Source organism: Schistocerca cancellata, chromosome 3 (genome assembly GCF_023864275.1).
Source record: "Schistocerca cancellata isolate TAMUIC-IGC-003103 chromosome 3, iqSchCanc2.1, whole genome shotgun sequence".
Taxonomy (NCBI): domain Eukaryota; kingdom Metazoa; phylum Arthropoda; class Insecta; order Orthoptera; family Acrididae; genus Schistocerca; species Schistocerca cancellata.
In genome coordinates, this window is record NC_064628.1 from 799,846,394 (window position 1) to 799,867,076 (window position 20,683).

The window sequence follows — 20,683 nt, forward strand, 5'->3', positions numbered from 1 at the left end:
AAGGGTTGCACTTCTGTCACGTTGAACGATTCTCTTCAGTTGTTGGTCCCATTCTTGCAGGATCTTTTCCGGCCGCAGCGATTTCAGAGATTTGACGTTCTACCGGATTCCTCATATTCATGGTAGACTCGTGAAATGCTCATACGAGAAAATCCCCACTTCATCGCTGTCTCGGAGATGCTGTGTCCCATCGCTCGTCCACCGACTATAACATCACGTCCGAACTCACTTAAATCTCGATAACCTGTAATTGTAGCAGCAGAAACCGATCTAACAACTGCTCCAGGCACTTGGTGTCTTATATAGCCGCTGCCGACCAGAGCGATGTACTCTTCCTGTTTCCATATATATCTGTATTTGAAGACGTATGCCTATACGAGATTCTTTGGCACTTCAGTGTAAATGCTAGTGTCAGAACGTAATTTCTTGACTGTGCAGGATGTTCCACCTACTTTACCACATCATACATTTCCGAAACGAAACAGTGTCATTGGCCAGGTATGCACCAATGTCAGGAGCATATACAGAGGACAGGAATGCACAATCCTTACAAGTAAACAAAAATCACTATCAGCGCAAAATTACTTTATTTTCAATGGCACATGTATGTTTTTTATACTGAAATGAAATTAGAGGTACAATTAGTGACGGCGGACTTGGTTTCACTGCTCTGTACCTTATACCTTCTAGAATACTTAGACTTTAAATAATAGAAGTGGTGCCACAGTTTCTGTCACAATGCTGTAGTGCTGTAAAGCGGGTTGCTACGCTGTTGGTTGGTTTGTTGGGGGAGGGGACGAAACAGTGAGGTCATCTGTGCTATCGGTTTAGGGAGGGAAGTTGGCCTTGCCCTTGTAAAGGAACCGTCCCGGAATTTGCCTGAAGCGATTTAGAGAAATCACGTAAAACCTAAATCAGGATGGCCAGACAAGGGTTTGAACCGTCGTCCTCTCCGAACGGGAGTCTATTGTGCTAACCACTGCGCCACCTCGCTGCCTTCAGTGTCCTGAAGCCTACTGTAGACAACTCATGCTCTGTGCATTACGACAGAAACTGTGGCTCCTTTGCCATTTTTTAAAACCTTCGTATTTCAGAAGGTATGAGAGATTCAGAACATTGAAAACAAGTCTGCCTGCAGTTTTCACTTTTGTGAAAAGATGTATGTGCCATTAAAAAACCGTAACTTTGTATTTAAATTAATGTTTGTTTACATTTCGAGAGCGTGCATTCCTGCTCATTGTGTGAGCCCCTGACAAAGGTGCATCCCTGGCCAATTGCATTTTTCACATTTTGTTTCGTTTCGGAAATATGAGATGGAAGGGTTAGGTGGGACAGACACCCTGTGTATATAATTCTTGAGTCCTGACTGCTGTGTGAACGAAGAAATTAGGGAAGGGGGTTATACTTTCTCATCGTCAGTGACCTCATTAGCAAACTGAGGAGGATGTTGTCCTTATCAAGAAACTAACCGGACATTTGGAATGATATTGAGAAACCAGAGTATAATTACATCTTGATCGACGTGTGGGCATTTGAAACTCACTCATTTAAAAAATGAGCTGCTTCCTGTCACTCAGTGCCTTCTCGTTTGATCAAACACGTAGGCAGTTATATTTTATGACGGTGGTGCCTAACAGCTTGTAAACAGTTTTCTGCAAAAAGTCATAGTTCATAGCCGTAAGTTGATAATAAGTGCTTCTTTATTACAACATGTTTTGTTTCTCTGATCATAATCAGATATCTTAAGAAAATTAAAGCGACTTCCATGGCTAAATAAAACCTTTGGGTCGAACAGCATAAAATCCATCGTGATTCACTATTTTCGTATAGTAATTCTTTAAAGGATGGAAATTACGTGGATAAAACAGCTGTAAATATCTGATTACTTTCAAAATTTGATGTGTTGAACATTTAACGTTAAACATATAAGATAGAAAAAAATTAGAAAATAATTGTTTGAAGTTTATTGGAAGTCACTAAGCTCTCTTTATCAAACGCTGTGTGAGTATAGTCTGCGTGATTTGTGCTTCTTTTCCAGTAAAAGATAGTTTTCCACGCATCTCAATGTTTATGACGTCATATCTCATGAACTTCGTGTCGTCCAATGATATAATTTTGCAATCAGTGGTGTATGTGGATACTGCCCGCAAAATGTGTTACGAATACAGTTACTACTAAACAAGTTGGTTGGTTGGTTTGTGGGATTGAAGGGACCAGATTGCTACGGTCATCGGTCCCCTAAACAAGTAACAAATTAAAATGCCATTATATGTAAGTGGTCCATGGACAGATGAATGAATAGAAACTTTCAGTATGTAGTGCTATGGAAGAAAGCTAGAGATTATCTGAGTAGCAATGATGATTAATGAAGAAGTACTCCATCGAACAGTGGACTTCTTATTCTCTTTTACTTACAAGCCAGGTAAGGTCGAAATCACGAAGCTAGGTTTACATTTTGTCCACTCTTCTGTTTTCTACTGCCCGTTTACTTCGTTGTCTTTTTGGAACTTACGTATACTGTTTTGGAAACTACTTGATTTTGTTTCTATCGTTTGTTCTATTTCTTATTTATTCCATTTTACTCTACATCTTTGTGCACCTACTGAGCCTGTTGGCTTTGCCTTTTAATTTTTCGAAATTTGGTACAATTTTCTTTTCTTCGTTTCTTAATTTCTCTTCTAAATTTTCTGCGTAATTGCACACTTTTTAATTTAAATGTGCCTGGTGCTGTTCTATTTGCTAGTATCTTCTTCACAAATTTTCTCTCCTGTTTCGTAATTTATTTATTTACTGTTACTGATCCTAAATAAGCATTTTTGACGTATCTGTTTGCCGGCCGCGGTGGTCTAGCGGTTCTGGCGCTGCAGTCCGGAACCGCGGGACTGCTACGGTCGCAGGTTCGAATCCTGCCTCGGGCATGGGTGTGTGTGATGTCCTTAGGTTAGTTAGGTTTAAGTAGTTCTAGGGGACTTATGACCTAAGATTTTGAGTCCCATAGTGCTCAGAGCCATTTGAACCATTTGACGTATCTGTTTATTTTGGGCAAAGTACTGTCTTGTATAGATGAGTTTTTGCATTTCTGGGAAATGATGTCTAAATTATTTCGTCTTTTGTTTAGTGAAGTGCTGCGTCCACTTTCATGATAGTGTACTGACAGCTCCGTTTTCTACTGCATTAGGCTGGATGACTTCTCTAGATACTTATAATTGTCTGTTCTTCTGATATTTGCAAGCTACGTGCTCAGTTTTGATGGCATCAGAACGAGTAATCAGTTTGAAACGCATGTAGGCTGCCGTAGTTACGCAGAAATGTAGAGATTTGCACAGAGTAGAATAGAGTGGAGATTTGAATCAAGCCAGTCTTTGGCCTGAGGACCACAATAACAATATGGAGTTAGGTTACTTGTCACAAGTCTATCTCGTCCATCATTCGAGACAAGTAATTTGTTTGGAGGCTGTCTCTCTGCGGAGACCTTTTGTTTATGACGATCAGCATGCCAGTCTTACATCACTGAGGCGGAAACGGAATTCGCCTGAGACGTGAGACGTTCATTAGCCGGGATTCTCGCAGAAGGGGGCAAAACTCGTGGAAATGAGATCCGACTTAATTGCGAGCAGATTGTTGCACAAATAGACGCGAGGGAGTGGTGAATGCATTTATAGCGGCTAATTATAAATCACGGGTCGTTGTTATACACGCGGCAGCGTGCAGCGCCGCGACTTCCGTAATTAGCTTCTCGAACAGAAAGGAGAGGGCGGTCTTTAGGCGCTGCGCGGCGCGGGTCTGGAGGAAACCGCCGGAGCGGCCGCAGACGGCGCCGCATTGTGACGGACAAATAAATGCGCCCGGGGGAGCGAGAAATTAAGCAACAAATTAGCCCGCCTTTCACTTTGCGCTCTGCTCCCTGAATGGCTGCCGCCCGCTGCGTCCGACGCAGCTCGCGGTGCGTTTTCTTTCCCTCGCGCACCGACGACTGCAAGTTTACTGACGCAAATTTCGTACCTGTGTCTGCGCTCCGTAGGCTGGTGAACAGTGCACGGGGAAGGATACTGTTTAGCAATATTGACCACTTCAAGTAAGTACACTGGACAAAACATTAGTAGTCTTGAACCGCTACTGTGTGCTACCTTCTTCCTGAGTCAGTGTAGTGAGTACTTCTCTCCTCTGCCTCGTTCCGCTACAAAACAATGGTTGCACTCCGGACAGCTCCCATATGATGGTCCGAGAGTTCAGTTTCCTTGAAAATGTGATACGGTAGTGGCTGTGTTGAAGCAGAGTGCATCATTAGTTTGTATAGCTCGATTTATAATTTTGCACACTCTTGACATGCTTTACTTTAGCCGGACGGTGTGGCCGAGCGGTTCGAGGCGCTTAAGTCTGGAACCGCGCGACAGCTACGGTCGCAGGTTCGAATCCTGCCTCGGGCATGGATGTCTGTGATAGGTTAGTTTGGTTTAAGTAATTCTAAGTCTAGGTGTCTGAGGACCTCAGATGTTAAGTCCCATAGCGCACAGAGCCATTTGAACCATTTGAACTTTACATGTGACAAGGGCTTTATACAGTTACAGAAAAAATCGCAACACTAGATAGTAATTAATGTAGAGTAATGAAATTTCGGGAGTACATTTCTTTGAGTGATCGGTTTAAGTGATTAACTTTCTAACATGAGAATTTAATGGAAGCGCAAGATAAGCCATTACAAATGTGAAATTCTGGTACATTAACAACCGGGGTAACGCCAGAATGTTGAGTGCAAGCATGCAAACATGGATGGACTGTGTGGTCCAGGTACCAGAAGCCAGTTTGTGAGATTGAGTTCCAACCCTGTGTAAGTAGGCTGTTTAGGTTTTTATGATGGTAACGTCACGTAGCGCTCTGTATGAAAATCACTGACTGTGCTGTGTGCAGTCTGTGGCTAGTTTGCATTGTTGGAATATTCGCTATTGTAGTGTTGGGCAGTTAAATGTGAACAGCGCGTAGCGTTGTGCAGTTGGAGGTGAGCCGCCAGCAGTGGTGGATGTGGGGAGAGAGATCGCAGAATTTTGAGAGCCGACGATCTGGACGTGTGTCCTTCAGAAAGAGTAAATTTGTAATACTGGATATCATGAACTGATATATATATATATATATATATATATATATATATATATGATGACTTTTGAATATTATTAAGGTAAATACATTGTTTTTCTCTATCAAAATCTTTCATTTGCTAACTATGCCTATCAGTAGTTAGTGACTTCATTTATTTAGCAGGCAGTATTGGCGCTCGCTGTATTGCAGTAGTTCGAGTAACGAAGATTTTTGTGAGGTAAGTGATTCATGAAAGGTATAGCTTATTGTTAGTCAGGGCCATTCTTTTGTAGGGATTATTGAAAGTCAGATTGCGTTGCGCTTAAAAATATTGTGTGTCAGTTTAGTGTTGATGAGAATAAGTAAAGAGTGAAATGTCTGAGTACATAAGGGGTTTATCAGTACAGTGATTCATAAATTTTTCTAAGGGGAGGTTTCACCTGCTGCACTTGTCCATACAGGGATAGTTAATGATTTGTGTATGACGCTGGAGTTGTCGTCCGATGCTGTGCAATATGTGCTCCATTGGACATAGATCTGGTGATCGAGCAGGCTAAGGGAACATGTCGATACTCCGTAGAACACGTTGGATTACAAGAGCGGTATATCGGCGAGGATTATCCTGTTGGAAATACCCCTTGGAATTCTGTTCTTGAATGACAGCACAACAGGTCGAATCACCAGACTGACCTACAAATTTGCAATCAGGGTGCGTGGGCTAACCACGAGAGTTCCCCAGCGGTCATAAACGAAATCGCACCCCAGACTATAACTCCAATCGTGGGTCTAGTGCGTCGAGGGTGCAGATTGGTTCCTTGCAGGCTCTCAGCTGGACTCCTTCTGACCAACATACGGCAATCACTCGCACCGAGGCAGAACCAGCTTTCATCAGAAAACACAGCAGACGTCCATCCTGCCGTCCAGTGAGCTCTCGCTTGACACCACTGAAGTCGAAAGTGGCGGTGGTTTGGGGTCAGTGGAGTGCACGCTACAGGGCGTCTGGCTCCGAGTTGTCCATGAAGTAACCGATTTCTAACAGTTCGATGTGTCACTGTGGTAGCAACTACTGTACGCCGAACACGATGACATTCCTCTCGGCAGTGCTACGTGGCCGTCCGGGGGTTCTTGCGACTCTACATTTTCGTGACCATCGCCGGCCGGAGTGGCCGTGCAGTTCTAGGCACTTCAGCCCGGAACCGCGTGACTGCTACGGTCGCGGGTTCGAATCCTGCCTCGGGCATGGATGTGTGTGATGTCCTTAGGTTAGTTAGGTTTAAGTAGTTCTGAGTTCTACGGGACTGGTGACCTCCGATGTTGACTTCCATAGTGCTCAGAGCCATTTGAATTTCGTGACCATCGCTGTCAGCAGTCATGTACAGTGGCCACGTTCCTGCCAAGTCTTCCTGCAATATCACGGAAGAAACATTCAGCTTTTCGTAGGCCTATTATACGACCTCGTTCAAACTCAGTGAGGTGTTCATAGTGGCGTCCTTTTCGTCTTAAAGGCATTATTAACTAAAGTCTACTCACCACGTCCAGTCTCGAAATGGATAACGCTCATGTCTGTTAGAGCGTGTATTTACAGCAAATCTGATTTGTGTCCTCATAATGTCGCTACTAGTGCCACTTTTATGCGACTGGCGCGAAATTAAAATAGGCATCATATTTCAGAACTTTTGTTTATATAACACAACTATTTCTTGGTGCTACGATTTTTTTGTCAGTGTAGACCATGCGATTGCTCAACGAGTTCCTCCATTTCTGTCTTTCGAGTCCACTGTTTATCGCCGCGCGGGGTAGCCGCGCGGTCCCTGGCGCCTTGCCACTGTTCGTACGGCTCCCCCCGTCGGAGGTTCGAGTCCTCCCTCGGGCATGGGTGTGTGTGTTGTCCTTAGCGTAAGTTAGTTGAAGCTAGATTACGTAGTTTGTAAGCCTAGGGACCGATGACCTCAGCGGTTTGGGCCCATAGGAACGTACACAAATTTCCAATTTTTCCACTGTTCATCCACTCGGTGTTGATGTTCATCCTAGCTCTGTTTCCCCAGGCATTATCTCGCCACCTAATTCTGTGTCTTCCGCTTCCTCTCGTTTCATCTATCATCCTGCCGAGTGCTATTTTCCATAGTCTATTTTCCATAGTCTATTTTCCATCTAATTTTGGAATATGGCCTGTCCAGTTCAACATTTCCTCTTTAACACTTCCACGGTGTTACGCCGTTTGTACAGCTCTCTTAATTTTCATTATTTCATATGCTTCATTGCTTGTTGTTCATCGTAGACCGGTCCAAAATATTTTCTTAGTATTTTTCTATTGAATTTTAAGAATTTTTCTTGACCTTTCTTGCGAAATATTGATGCTTCAAGTCCGTGTAATGTTACCGTTTCAATAGTCGATTGATACAATCGGAATTGAAGCTAGTTCTTAGTGATCATTTCTTAAGATTTTGATAAAACTAAAAAGTGTTTTATTTATTGACGCTAGAAAGACATCTTTTTCTGTATCCGTTCTATTGTTGTAACACCCAAACGTGCATCACTTTGTATTTTCTTACATTTGACTAGATATTCTGTCTTTCCTTCATTAACTCGTCATACTGTTCCGTCAGAGGTTTTGGAATAATTTTACAAATGGCTCTGAGCACTATAGGACTTAACATCTGAAGTCATTAGTCCCCTAGAACTTAGAACTACTTAAACCTAACTAACCTGAGGACATCACACACATCCATACCCGAGGCAGGATTCGAACCTGCGACCGTAGCGGTCTCGCGGTTCCAGACTGTAGCGCCTAGAACCGCACGGCCACTCCGGCCGGCGAATAATTTTACATCGTTAAGATTAACTCTGTTTTGGAACTATTCGTTAATGCTACCTAATCTGCGTAGCAAAGTCTAGTAATTTGCACCCCATGCATTTGGATTCCTTATGAATTAATTTTACTAAATTCTCCGCCGATCTTCTGTAAGTCGAGGCGAAATGAAATAGCTGAAATGGCATCCCCTTGTCTCAGTCCAGTGAGACACCTTTACGAATTCTCTTTCAGCAAACGGCTCTAACGATTGGCAGTTTTTCTACACACTATAAAGCTAACTTTAACAGAGTTGTCGCACTGTGAACTTGGTTTGGGAAACATATTCTGTTGTGTGGCCAAACTTTAAATGGATATTTTAATTTTGTCTTTCCGTAATTGCCCTGTAAGCCGTTGCTGAGTAACCTGCTTTGTAGAAAAGCGCTTTTTCGTATTGTGCTGCTTCACAACAGATTATCACTCACTACACAAGACGAAAACATGTTTATCTTTCTACTTGGTAAAGAAAGAATCCTCTGTCCACTTCTCCTGAAACTGGCGACATTTCGCATCTACTTTTCTCAGTGCCTGACATTTTGCAAATGAAGTCGGTAATGACGCACCGAAACGCTTGGAGAAAATTAACGAACAACTAGGACAGAACTTTTATTTTCCCAAGTACGTCTTGATCACATAGATTTCTTTACACCTGATGACCAGTTTCAGCTTATCGCCATTTTCAGATCGTTAAAATATTCTGATACAAATCATCGTCAAGTTAAACATGAAACAGGCCGTGCGGTTCTAGGCGCTGCAGTCCGGAACCGCGGGACTGCTACGGTCGCAGGTTCGAATCCTGCCTCGGGCATGGATGTGTGTGATGTCCTTAGGTTAGTTAGGTTTAAGTAGTTCTAAGTTCTAGGGAACTGATGACCTAAGATGTTAAGTCCCATAGTGCTCAGAGCCATTTGAACCATTTAAACATGAAACAGGTCACAAACTGTAAAGAAATCTATGTGATGAAGACGGACTTGTGAAAATAAAAGTGCTGAAAACAAAATGATCACGGATTCTTACACAGACTTTATGCCTTCAGTTAATAGGACAGAACTATGCGCATGAACCGACAGTAGATAAATAGTTTGTTCGCCAAGTTACGGCCTCTGCTGCCGCAGTTAAAATCGCCACATTTCGCGACTAGTCGGTAATTTTCGTGCCATTGTCACGTAGTACCAACGCATGCGATTTATCAGTGTGTAGCACAGATGATGATGATGATGATGATGATGATGTTGCTTTGTGGGGCGCTCAACATCATGGTCATCAGCGCCTGTTCAAGTTCCAATCTTTCCATTTCCAGTGATGAGGTGATGAGGACAACACAAGCACTCAGTCCCCAGGTGCAGAAAATTCCCGATCCGGCCGGGAATCGAACCCGGGACCCCGTGATCCAGTGGCAGCAACGCTAGCCACTAGAGCACGAGTTGCGCACGTGTAGCACAGACGTAGACAGTAAGCAGTAAACAAGGTGCGTGTGTTTCTTTTTTTGTTAGCATTGATACCGAGACGAAAATACTTGTCCCGGCGCACCTTCGAGGAAGTGAGCTGTTTCCCTCACTCTCCACACGCACAGGACCACTTAGGCTATAACTTCACGCTTAGACTGGAAATGTGTTTCTGTTTGTCGTTCAAATCCAGCGGCGGCGAAATGATTTGCGCATGCGCGGAGTAAGCAGTGGTCTGCATCATGAGCTACAAATACGAGGGGAGCGGAGCGTCGGCGGAAACATCAGAAAGTGTATCCCGGACATCTCTCTCCCCCTCCCCCTCCCTCTGCCCCTCCCCCTCCCTCTGTCCCTCCCCCTCCCTATCCCCCTCCCCCCTCTCTCTCTCAATAATTTCTTCCGTTCCGCGTGCCGGATTGAAACTTACCGCGGGCCGGATTCGGCCCAAGGGCCGCTGGTTGCGTACTCCTGCGGTACGTGGTACCGTGGACGGCCCGCGTGAGGCAGCCAGAGAGTGTGCCCGCCCGCTCGTGCTGGCGGAGTAGGCAGAGTAGCGTGAACGGATGCGGGCACGGCGGCGCGGTCGGGCGCGGGTCAAGTTGCGGGCGGTGCGGCGCGGCGCGGCGCGCATCGAGTATTCACGGTGCGGCGGCGTTATTTGCGTGCCGTGGCGGCGGTGCCCGCGGCCGCCGCGCCGTCGTGCGCTTCGGCGTATTGACCGCCGCGGCCGCGTGCGTGCTCCCAGACTGCCCGCCGCCCGCGCATTCCTGGAGACCGATACCACATGCCCGGCCTGCCCCAGCCGGCTCGCTAAATTTGGCGAAAGACCGTCTCGATTCCCCCGCGCTCCGTTCTCACGTGCGCGTGCTCGGAATAAGGCACGGAGGACTACCCGCTTCGCGTGCCCTCTTACGATCAATCATTTGTTTTCTACTACTACTACTACTACTACTAGTACTACTTCTAGTTTTCTCGCCCCCTTTCTGTAATCGTGAAGCACGTTTTTAGATTGATAATATAGGGTGCTTCAAAAAGAGAGAACAAATTTCAGTTATGTATTATAAACTATGAAAGATACACAAGTCACAACATTATGACCTCCGCCTACCGCGACGTTGGATGCCGCCTGGTGGCGTTGCGGGCCCGTGTCGCTGTAACTGAAGTATGTAAAATGTTCAAATGTGTGTGAAATGCCGCGCGGGATTAGCCGAGCGGTCTGTGGCGTTGCAGTCATGGACTGTGCGGCTGGTCCCGACGGAGGTTCGAGTCCTCCCTCGGGCATGGCTGTGTCTGTTTGTCCTTAGGATAATTTAGGTTGTGTGTAAGCATAGGGACTTACGATCTTAGCAGTTAAGTCCATAAGATTTCACACATATTTGAACATTTTATTGGTGCGAAATCTTATGGGACTTAACTGCTAAGTTCATCAGTCCCTAAGCTTACACACTACTTAACCTAAATTATCCTAAGGACAAACACACACACCCATGCCCGAGGGAGGACTCGAACCTCCGCCGGGATTAGCCGCACAGTCCATGACTGCACCGCCACAGACCGCTCGGCTAATCCCGCGCGGCTGAAGTATGTAAGCAGAGCAGACACGGACGGGGGATCACCCAAGTGAAGATATAGGCTGCAAATGGGCAAATCCATTGAGATAAGCGACTTTGTCAAAGGCCAGATCATTATTACCCGGAGCCTGTAAACGAGTGTCTCGAAAACGGCGAAGCTGATCGTGTGTTCGCGTGCTACTGTCGTGAGCATCTGCGGAAATAGGTAGAACGACAGTGAAACTACGGGGTTGGGTTGTTCGGGGGAAGAGACCAAAGAGCGAGGTCATCGGTCTCATCGGATTAGGGAAGGACGGGGAAGGAAGTCGGCCGTGCCCTTTCAAAGGAACCATCCCGGCATTTGCCTGGAGCGATTTAGGGAAATCACGGAAAACCTAAATCAGGATGGCCGGACGCGGGATTGAACCGTCGTCCTCCCGAATGCGAGTCCAGTGAAACTACCAGTAGGCGATAAGTGGTTGGACGTCCACGACTCTTCCGACTCTTCACAGTAGGTGGGGTTCGGAGTCTTGTCTGTTCTGTAAAGTTTGATCTCTGCCGAAAGAGCACAATGCTGGTGCACGCACAAGTCTTTCGGAGCACGCTGTTCATCGTGCATTGTTTAATATCGAGCTCCGCAACAGATCACCCCTACGTGTTCACATATTGACTCAATGACATCGTCATTTACGATTGCGGTGGGCGCCGGACCATCTGGATACGGCAGTGGATCAGTGGGAACGTGTTGGCTCTTCGAGTGAACCACATTTTTGCTACGCTAGGGCCGCGCGGGATTAGCCGAACGTTCTCAGGCGCTGCAGTCATGGACTGTGCGGCTGGTCCCGGCGGAGGTTCGAGTCCTCCCTCGGGCATGGGTGTGTGTGTTTGTCCTTAGGATAGTTTAGGTTAAGTAGTGTGTAAGTTTACGTACTGATGACCTTAGAAGTTTAGTCCCATAAGATTTTACACACATTTGAACTTTTTTTTTCTACGCTAGGTCGATGGTCGTCTCCACAAACGCCGTCATCGAGGTGAACCGCGTCTCGATCGAAAGTGCAGTATCGGGGACGTAGGCTGGTGGGAACAGTATTATGCTACGGGGGACGCTCTCCTGCGCTTGAGGGGGCGTGTGGCAGTAATCGAAGGCACGCTGACGGCTGCGAACCACCTGCATCTTTCCATGCTTGATGTTTTCCCCGACGGCGATGTTGTCTATCAACAGTATAATTGTCCGTGTCGCGGGGTGAGAACAGTGCTACTGTGTTTTAAGGAGCATTGCAGTGAACTCATGTTGACGACTAGGCGACTAAATTCTCTGACGTAAATCCTATGGAACGCATCCGAGTCGCTATCAGGTGCCATCATTACGTGCGAAAATCAGCGGCCCATTATTTACGTGAACTGCACAACCTTCGCATAGATCTGTAATGCCATTACCTCCACAAAACTACCAATAAACTGTCGGCCGGCCGGAGAGGCCGAGCGGTTCTAGGCGCTACAGTCTGGAACAGCGCGACCGATACGGTCGCAGGTTCGAATCCTGCCTCGGGCATGGATGTGTGTGATGTCCTTAGGTTAGTTAGGTTTAAGTAGTTCTAAGTCTAGGGGACTGATGACCTCAGAAGTTAAATCCCACAGTAAATTTAAAAAAAATCTCTCGGATGCAGAATCTGTAATGTATCTCGTTCCGAAGACGCATAAAAAAGCTATGAAGCAGGTGGTCCTAATGTTTTGGGTCACTAGTGTAGAAACACAATGTGCGTCACTGGATAGAGGAAATTTAAAGTTTTATGATCGTGTAGACACTATCCCATACACTCAACATGAGCACCTTGACTTGCTTGATAAACATCGAAATGATAGTACTTTTTATTCCAAACACGAATCACGAATTATTGAACTGGCAACTTGAACAATTTGATTCTCAGCTCTTGAAGAATGGCTACTGAAGATGCTACAAAGACTCTGTCTTTTATGCATCCCAAAGAAAAAAAAACGAAAGGTGTGAGGTCTGGCGACCTGGGAGGCCAAAGACGCAATGAACACGACTCTGTTGTCCAGTTCTTCCAATCTAACGTTGTGGGATCGCGTTATCAAGGTGAAAAGAGGCGGGGCGCCGTCATGCATAAAAGTAAAATCATTGGAATTTTCGTGAAGTTGAGGAAACAAACAATTTTTAATTTGAAGTGGAATGACCATATAAAATTAATTGTTGGTAAGGCGGGTGCCACGTTGAGATTCATTGGGAGAGTCCTTAGAAAATGTAGTCCATCTACAAAGGAGGTGGCTTACAAAACACTCTTTCGACCTATACTTGCGTATTGCTCATCAGTGTGGGATCCTTACCAGGTCGGGTTGACAGAGGAGATAGAGAAGATCGAAAGAAGAGCGGCGCGTTTCGTCACAGGGTTATTTGGTAAGCATGATAGCGCTACGGAGATGTTTAGCAAACTCAAGTGGCAGACTCTGCAAGAGAGGCGCACTGCATCGCGGTGTAGCTTGCTGTCCAGGTTTCGAGAGGGTGCGTTTCTGGATGAGGTATCGAATATATTGCTTCCCCCTACTTATACCTCCCGAGGAGATCACGAATGTAAAATTAGAGAGATTCGAACGCACACGGAGGCTTTCCGGCAGTCGTTCTTCCCGCGAACCATACGCGATTGGAACAGGAAAGGGAGGTAATGACAGTGGCACGTAAAGTGCCCTCCGCCACACACCGTTGTGTGCATTGCGGAGTATAAATGTAGATGTAGACGTAGAGCATTTCCAATTATTAAATTCTTGTCCCAGTTTCCTCCGCAAAAAGAAAGGTCAGTAAACTTTCCGAACAGAAACGGCGGAAAATACCTTCTTTTCGGTAAGTCTGCTCCACGTTCGACGACTACGCCAGGATTTTGTGATCCCCGAATTCTTACATTACCCGGTACAGGTACATTACCCGATAGATGAAACGCCGATTCGTCCGAAAAGATGAGTCGTTCGGAAAAGTGCCCCTGCCTTATTCTGGGGAACCGAACTAAAATTCGTACTTTCTGGTATGGTCTCCGGGACGCTTCTGCTGCAGTAACTCAAATTTGTAAGGAGTCGTTTCAGAAAACGCCACACACTTGTCTGAGAAAGTTCAAGTTCCTGGCCTGCCCGTCTTTTGGACTTCCGAGGACTCCGTGTGAACGCATCAGGGATGCGCTCGACATTTTCATCAGACGTGCGTGGCCGACCAGTGTCCTTCCCTTTGCACATGCAACCAACTTACAAGAGGTTTTATGCTAGTCACAAATCTGCTTGTGCAGAGGCGGTTTCTCTCTCAGTAGATGGCGGAAAGCACGTTGCACTTGAATACTAGGTTCACTTCGCGCAAATCCTAAAACATAAAGTGATTTCTCTGGTGGTGTAGTCGCCATGTTGCTACAAACTAACAGCAGAGCAGCTGTGACAAAACTTCGAAATTTCTTGTATCCATTGACGTACGCAATATGTTTGTCTTTTACACACTACTGGCCATTAAAATTGCTACACCACGAAGATGATGTGCTACAGACGCGAAAGTTAACCGACAGGAAGAAGATGCTGTGATATGCAAATGATTAGCTTTTCAGAGCATTCACACAAGGTTGGCACCGGTGGCGACACCTACAACGTGCTGACATGAGGAAAGTTTACAACCAATTTCTCACACAAAAACAGCAGTTGACTGGCGTTGTCTGGTGAAACGTTGTTGTGATGCCCCGTGTAGGGAGGAGAAATGCGTACCATCACGTTTCCGACTCTGATAAAGGTCGGATTGTAGCCTATCGCGATTGCGGTTTATCGTATCGCAACATTGCTTTGGCTTGGCTCTGAGCACTACGGGACTTAACATCTATGGTCATCAGTCCCCTAGAACATAGAACTACTTAAACCTAACTAACCTAAGGACATCACACAACACCCAATCATCACGAGGCAGAGAAAACCTCTGACCCCGCCGGGAATCGAACCCGGGAACACGGGCGCGGGAAGCGAGAACGCTACCGCACGACCACGAGCTGCGGACGCTGCATTGCTGCTCGCGTTGGTCGAGATCTAATGAATGTTAGCAGAATATGGAATGGGTGGGTTCAGGAGGGTAATAGGGAACGCCGTGTTGGATCCCGACGCCCTCTTATCACTAGCAGTCGAGATGACAGGCATCTTATCCGCACGGCTGTAACGGATCGTGCAGCCACGTCTCGATCCCTGAGTCAACAGATGGGGACGTTTGCAAGACAACAACCATCTGCACCAACAGTTCGACGACGTTTGCAGCAGCATTGAATATCAGCTCGGAGACCATGGCTGAGGTTACCCTTGACGCTGCATCACAGACAGGAGCGCCTGCGATGGTGTACTCAACGACGAACCTAGGTGGACGAATGGCAAAACGTCATTTTTTCGGATGAATCCAGCTTCTGTTTACAGCATCAATATGGTCGTATCCGTGTTTGGCGACATCGCGGTGAACGCACACTGGAAGCGCGTATTCGTCATCGCCATACTGGCGTATCACCCGGCGTGATGGTATGGTGTGCCATTGTTTACACGTTTCGGTCACCCCTTGTTCGCATTGACGGCACTCTGAACAGTGGACTTTACATTTCAGATGTGTTCCGACCCGTGGTTCTACCCTTCATTCGATCCCTGCGAAATCCTACATTTGAGCAGGATAATGCACGACCGCATGTTGCAGGTCTTCTACAGGCCTTTCTGGATACAGAAAATGTTCGACTGCTGCCCTGGCCAGCACATTCTCCAGATCTCTCACCAATTGAAAACGGCTGGTCAATGGTGGTAGAGCAATTGGCTCGTCACAGTATGCCAGTCACTACTCTTGATGAACTGTGGTATCGTGTTGAAGCTGCATGGGCAGCTGTACCTGCAGACGCCATCCAAGCTCTGTTTGACTCAATGTCCAGGCGTATCGCGGCCGTTATTACGGGCAGAGGTGGCTGTTCTCGGTAGTGATTTCTCAGGATGTATGGACGCAAATTGCGTGAAAATGTAATCACATGTCAGTTCTAGTATAATATATTTGTCCAATGAATACGCGTTTATCATCTGAATTTCTTCTTGGTGTAGCAATTTTAATGGCCAGTAGTGTAGTTTGTAATAAACTACTGAAATCTGTTCTTTCTTTTTTGAGTTAACCGGCGCACTGTTGTCAGGAGTAGGTGGGACATGGCGTTACCTCATTCGTTTCGGGCCTTTAAATAGAACAGAATATGTAAACCTTCAGTGCTCCATAAACATAAGCTTTTTCTTCAAGAATCAATTGAATCAGTTTCTTGCATATCACGCTGTATAATAGAAGACAGTTTAACACATTCACTGCCATGAGGCCGCCAGCGGACACAGTAGAGCCTTATGCGTGACGCCGTCTGTCTAGTATGATATATAGTGCAATACAACCTCTTAATTTTTGTTGCTCAACTCATGAACATGCAGATGAAAAAATATTTACTAGAAATGAATGTAAGTAATCGCAAATAAAGTCACGAAATATCTTAGCATAAAAAAAATACGTTGAGATATAAAGTGGTACGTTAACTTGCCAACAAAGTTCACATTAACATAATTTAGCTGCAGATGACAAGCTGCCAGTACAGAATTATAAACGGAAGCTCCTGCGTAACTCGATAACGTAAAAAAATTAGGTAATGACAACAAGAAACAAAAACCGTTTTAGGTTCAATTTTCGTAGATCATCACTTATAACATCTCAGATTTCCTCAGTTTAGGGCCTGCAGTGTAATATAGGCGACTGTATGGCATTTTAATATATAGTTAATTCCTGTTAACTGCTTAAAGTTTATTATTCTTTCGTACTATAAGCTTCTTTCGGCGTTATTGCCATTTTCTAGTACAACATGCAATAATTATACATAGTATAGATGTCGTCAATTAGACGGTTTCTTACATAAAATATGTATAGAGGGATACTTACGTTAAGCTTTTTCATAATGTATGTACAGTACATACTGCATCTGTGTCTGGTCGTTACTTTCTTGCTCCCTTGTATTATGAAAAAGTGTGTATTTTTCATAAGGTTTCAACTTGGTTCTATTTTGCCCGCTCCTCAATTTGATCCAGGTTTCCTTAGGTTAACTTGTTATAACGTATTTATATACAGGGTTTGTTTATGGTCGTAATTTTATTCCTGTCTTATGTTGTCAATAACCACGTATTTTTGTAAGGTTAGACAGTTCATTGACAGCTTTAGAGTTTGGTTCAGAGATGCTGTATGTTTACATTTGTTTATCTACTTCATAGATACTGTGGTTTGAGTTGTTGTTTGTATAATCTTTGGTGTATGCTGTAATCGTTTCAAAATACTAATAAAGTTTTCTAAGAAGTGTTTGTGGTTTAGGTCTGTTTGTTCGTTTACAATATCTTCTGGGCTGTTTGGTACGTGCAGATAAATTTCTATTTCGTCCAGAAAATGGCAATAACACCGAAATAAGCCTTCAGAACGAAAGAACAATAAATTTTAAGCAGCTGCCAGAAATTAGCTATTTATTAAAATGTCCAAATTTTAGAAATTAAATAAAGGAAAACCTACTGAGGATGGCACAAAGGTGCTGAAGCATGTTTGAGTCTATAAGAAAAAACAGTTTTTTTGCCTAGAGGTCTAGATCTAATAATTTAAATGAATACCTCTAAACGAATTCTACGAAACTTATTTCTCTGCTTCCCCATCAAACGAGCGCTTTAAAGTGTAATTTTAATGACACTTTGTTTGTAGTGAGAAACGAAAGGACATTTCCCGCCGCACTGGATGAACAATGCACTATCTATCACATTTTATATGGATGATACGCCGACACTCTACGAAAACAATATTGAAAATGACTCCGGAAAAACACTAGGGAAAATACGGCCGACGATTTTAGGAAAGGCGCACCGCATAAGCGACTTCATCGAACGCAAAGCACGTAGGCGTCAACATTTTATTTACGAAACATGAAATGAGGTATTGGATAGTCTTATGGTAAGGCGAGTGCTCCCAAAAATCAGGAAATCCATTTCCGAGTCCTGGGTCTTGAACAGATATTGAAGTGTCACTTCATACTGCTTCTGGTTGCCTAACGGCTTGATTAAGAACTGACACGCAGTGCTATGTTACGTTCGCATATGGAGATGGGGAGCTGTAATGGCATACGCGGTTGAAGGAATAGAATTGTCGCATGGCTATACTCAAATACTTACCGCTCCCTCCAACATCATGTTTTCCTCCACGCCTGCTCTTCAACACTACGACCCTTTCAGGTCTCGCACATCGAGCACCTTCGAATTTCGTTCAGCTCTCACAAACTTGACGCTACCGCCTCATCGTTTCTCTCCTGATTATGAACTCTCGTACCGTGCAGTGCGTGTACCATCACATCCCTGCGAACGACACACCTACACGATCTCCCCATACCAACAGCTTGTCCCACCTGACGACGAGATCCGTCCAGAGATCTACACATCCTTCCAACTTTAACTGAATACTTCTAAACCCTGCCAGGGATCCTCCCTATCCCTTCTCCAACTTTCCTTCCTCCCTTTCCAAAGCTCGATTCGGGGTCCTGCTCCAACTCTTCCGCCATACATCCTTTTCGAAACAAACAATCCTCACTTACTGCTCACTTCCGATCTAATAACGTGAAATACTTAATTTTTTTTCTATAAAGACTGCTATTAATTGAATATTTTAGAGAGCACAACAGTATTTTACCGTATGAATGCACTGCTGTTTCCTAGAGTACTGTACGGGTTCACAGAGTTAATATTGCCTTCTTTTCGCCTTTCCTGCTACAGATTTCACTTACCCTTACGTTTTATCGTAATTTTCTTTAATGAAGAAATGAGCAGATTGAGTGTAGTTAAAAACGAACTATGTAATGTGTTTTTCGCTTGAATGCGTGACTGGATCTACAGTGGACGAATAAGTGTTAGGTTACCTGCGAGACTGTTCCCCGACGCTCGTGGAAAGGTGGCCGCGCAAGCCGATCACTGGCGATCCAGTTGGGTGTAATGAGATTGTAAATATTCTAAGAGGTTCGCCGCAGCATTAGGGGCAGCCAGGGGCGGTTGTAAATTGCGGCGTGTCCGCCCCCGCATTTTACATGTAGATTACCGACACCATGCGCGCGCCGATATCCGATTTGCTGCTCACGGGGCTTTCTTAATTGCTACATCGCTTTTATGGCGGCTCCCAATCGCTTTATGTTCAGGCGCCGCTGCGCTCGTATTATCGGTGCAGAATCTTTAAGCGGCAGCGGGGTGCAAAGACATGTTCGGTCTTGGCTGATTAGTTCTCAGCCAGTGTTGCATAATGCACGTGTTCCCAAGTCTATGTTTACGGCTATATTTCGGTAACCTCGCGGCAAAGAGGACGTATAACCTTGCTGATGTTCAGAGTTCAATACCGACCCGTCAGAAAGAAAGAAACTTCGAGCGCTTAGTCATACGAAGAAGATCAGTAATACATCTACATCATGTTCAAATAATTTACGGGTTTGCTGCCGGGTGACGTTGTCGACCACCGCCGATATTTCGGCAGGAGCACACCCTGCCATTCTCAAGGCAAACTGCAAGGAGGAAGCAATGTGCAAGGGAATTTAATACCTCGGTTCACAGAGGAGAAACGAGGAAGATACCACACACAGAACAAGTAACCGCAAAGTCAACACACAACCAAAGAGAACCAACATCAGAAATATCGATAGTGTCTATTAATAAACAGGTGAGGTAGCACTAATTCTGTCCCGTTGTCACCTATTGTGGCCAATTTGTTGATGGAGGAATTTGAGGAACGTGCATTGGAGCCAGCGACCTTGAAACCTGCGCATTTGTTCATATATGTAGACGATACTTTTGTTGTTTGGCCTCATGGTTGTGAGAATTTAAGACGGTTTTCGGAACATCTGAATTCTATCCACCCGAATATTCAGTTCACTACGGAGGTGAAAAAGAATGGATGCCTTCCCTTCATTGATGTGTTGGTCAGAAGGACGACTGATGGTACGTTTGGACATTTTGTTTATAGGAAGCCTACTCACACTGACTCGTATCTGCGAGCTGATAGTTGTCACCATCCAGCTCAGCGTGAAGGAGTACTTCGTACCTTGGTTCGCAGGGCCCACGTTATCTCAGACCCTGAAAGTTTGGCAGCTGAGCTATCACATCTCGAAGTCACCTTTCTCTGAATGGTTATAGTGAGAGGCAGATCAAACGTGCGTTGTGCTGTCAGCCTTCTGTGCAACGGGTGAGTGACGTTAGCAATGAAGTGGCACCTAATTCTACGGACTTCTTGCCTTACGCAGGAAGCATTTTCAACAGAATTGGCAGTATTTTGTGGAAATATGATGTGAAATGTGTTTTTGACCACCTAAGATTGAGGCCGTATTGGCGTCCGTAAAAGATGATCTTGGTTTGCGTAAGGCTGGCGTCTATCGTATTCCTAGCAGTTGTGGCATGTCATATATTGGTCAAAAATGGCTCAAATGGCTCTGAGCACTATGGGACTTAACATCTACGGTCATCAGTCCCCTAGAACTTAGAACTACTTAAACCTAACTAACCTAAGGACAGCACACAACACCCAGTCATCACGAGGCAGAGAAAATCCCTGACCCCGCCGGGAATCGAACCCGGGAACCCGGGCATGGGAAGCGAGAACGCTACCGCACGACCACGAGCTGCAGACGATGCTTATATATTGGTCAGACAATCAGGACTGTGGAAGACCGGTGTATTGAACATAAGCG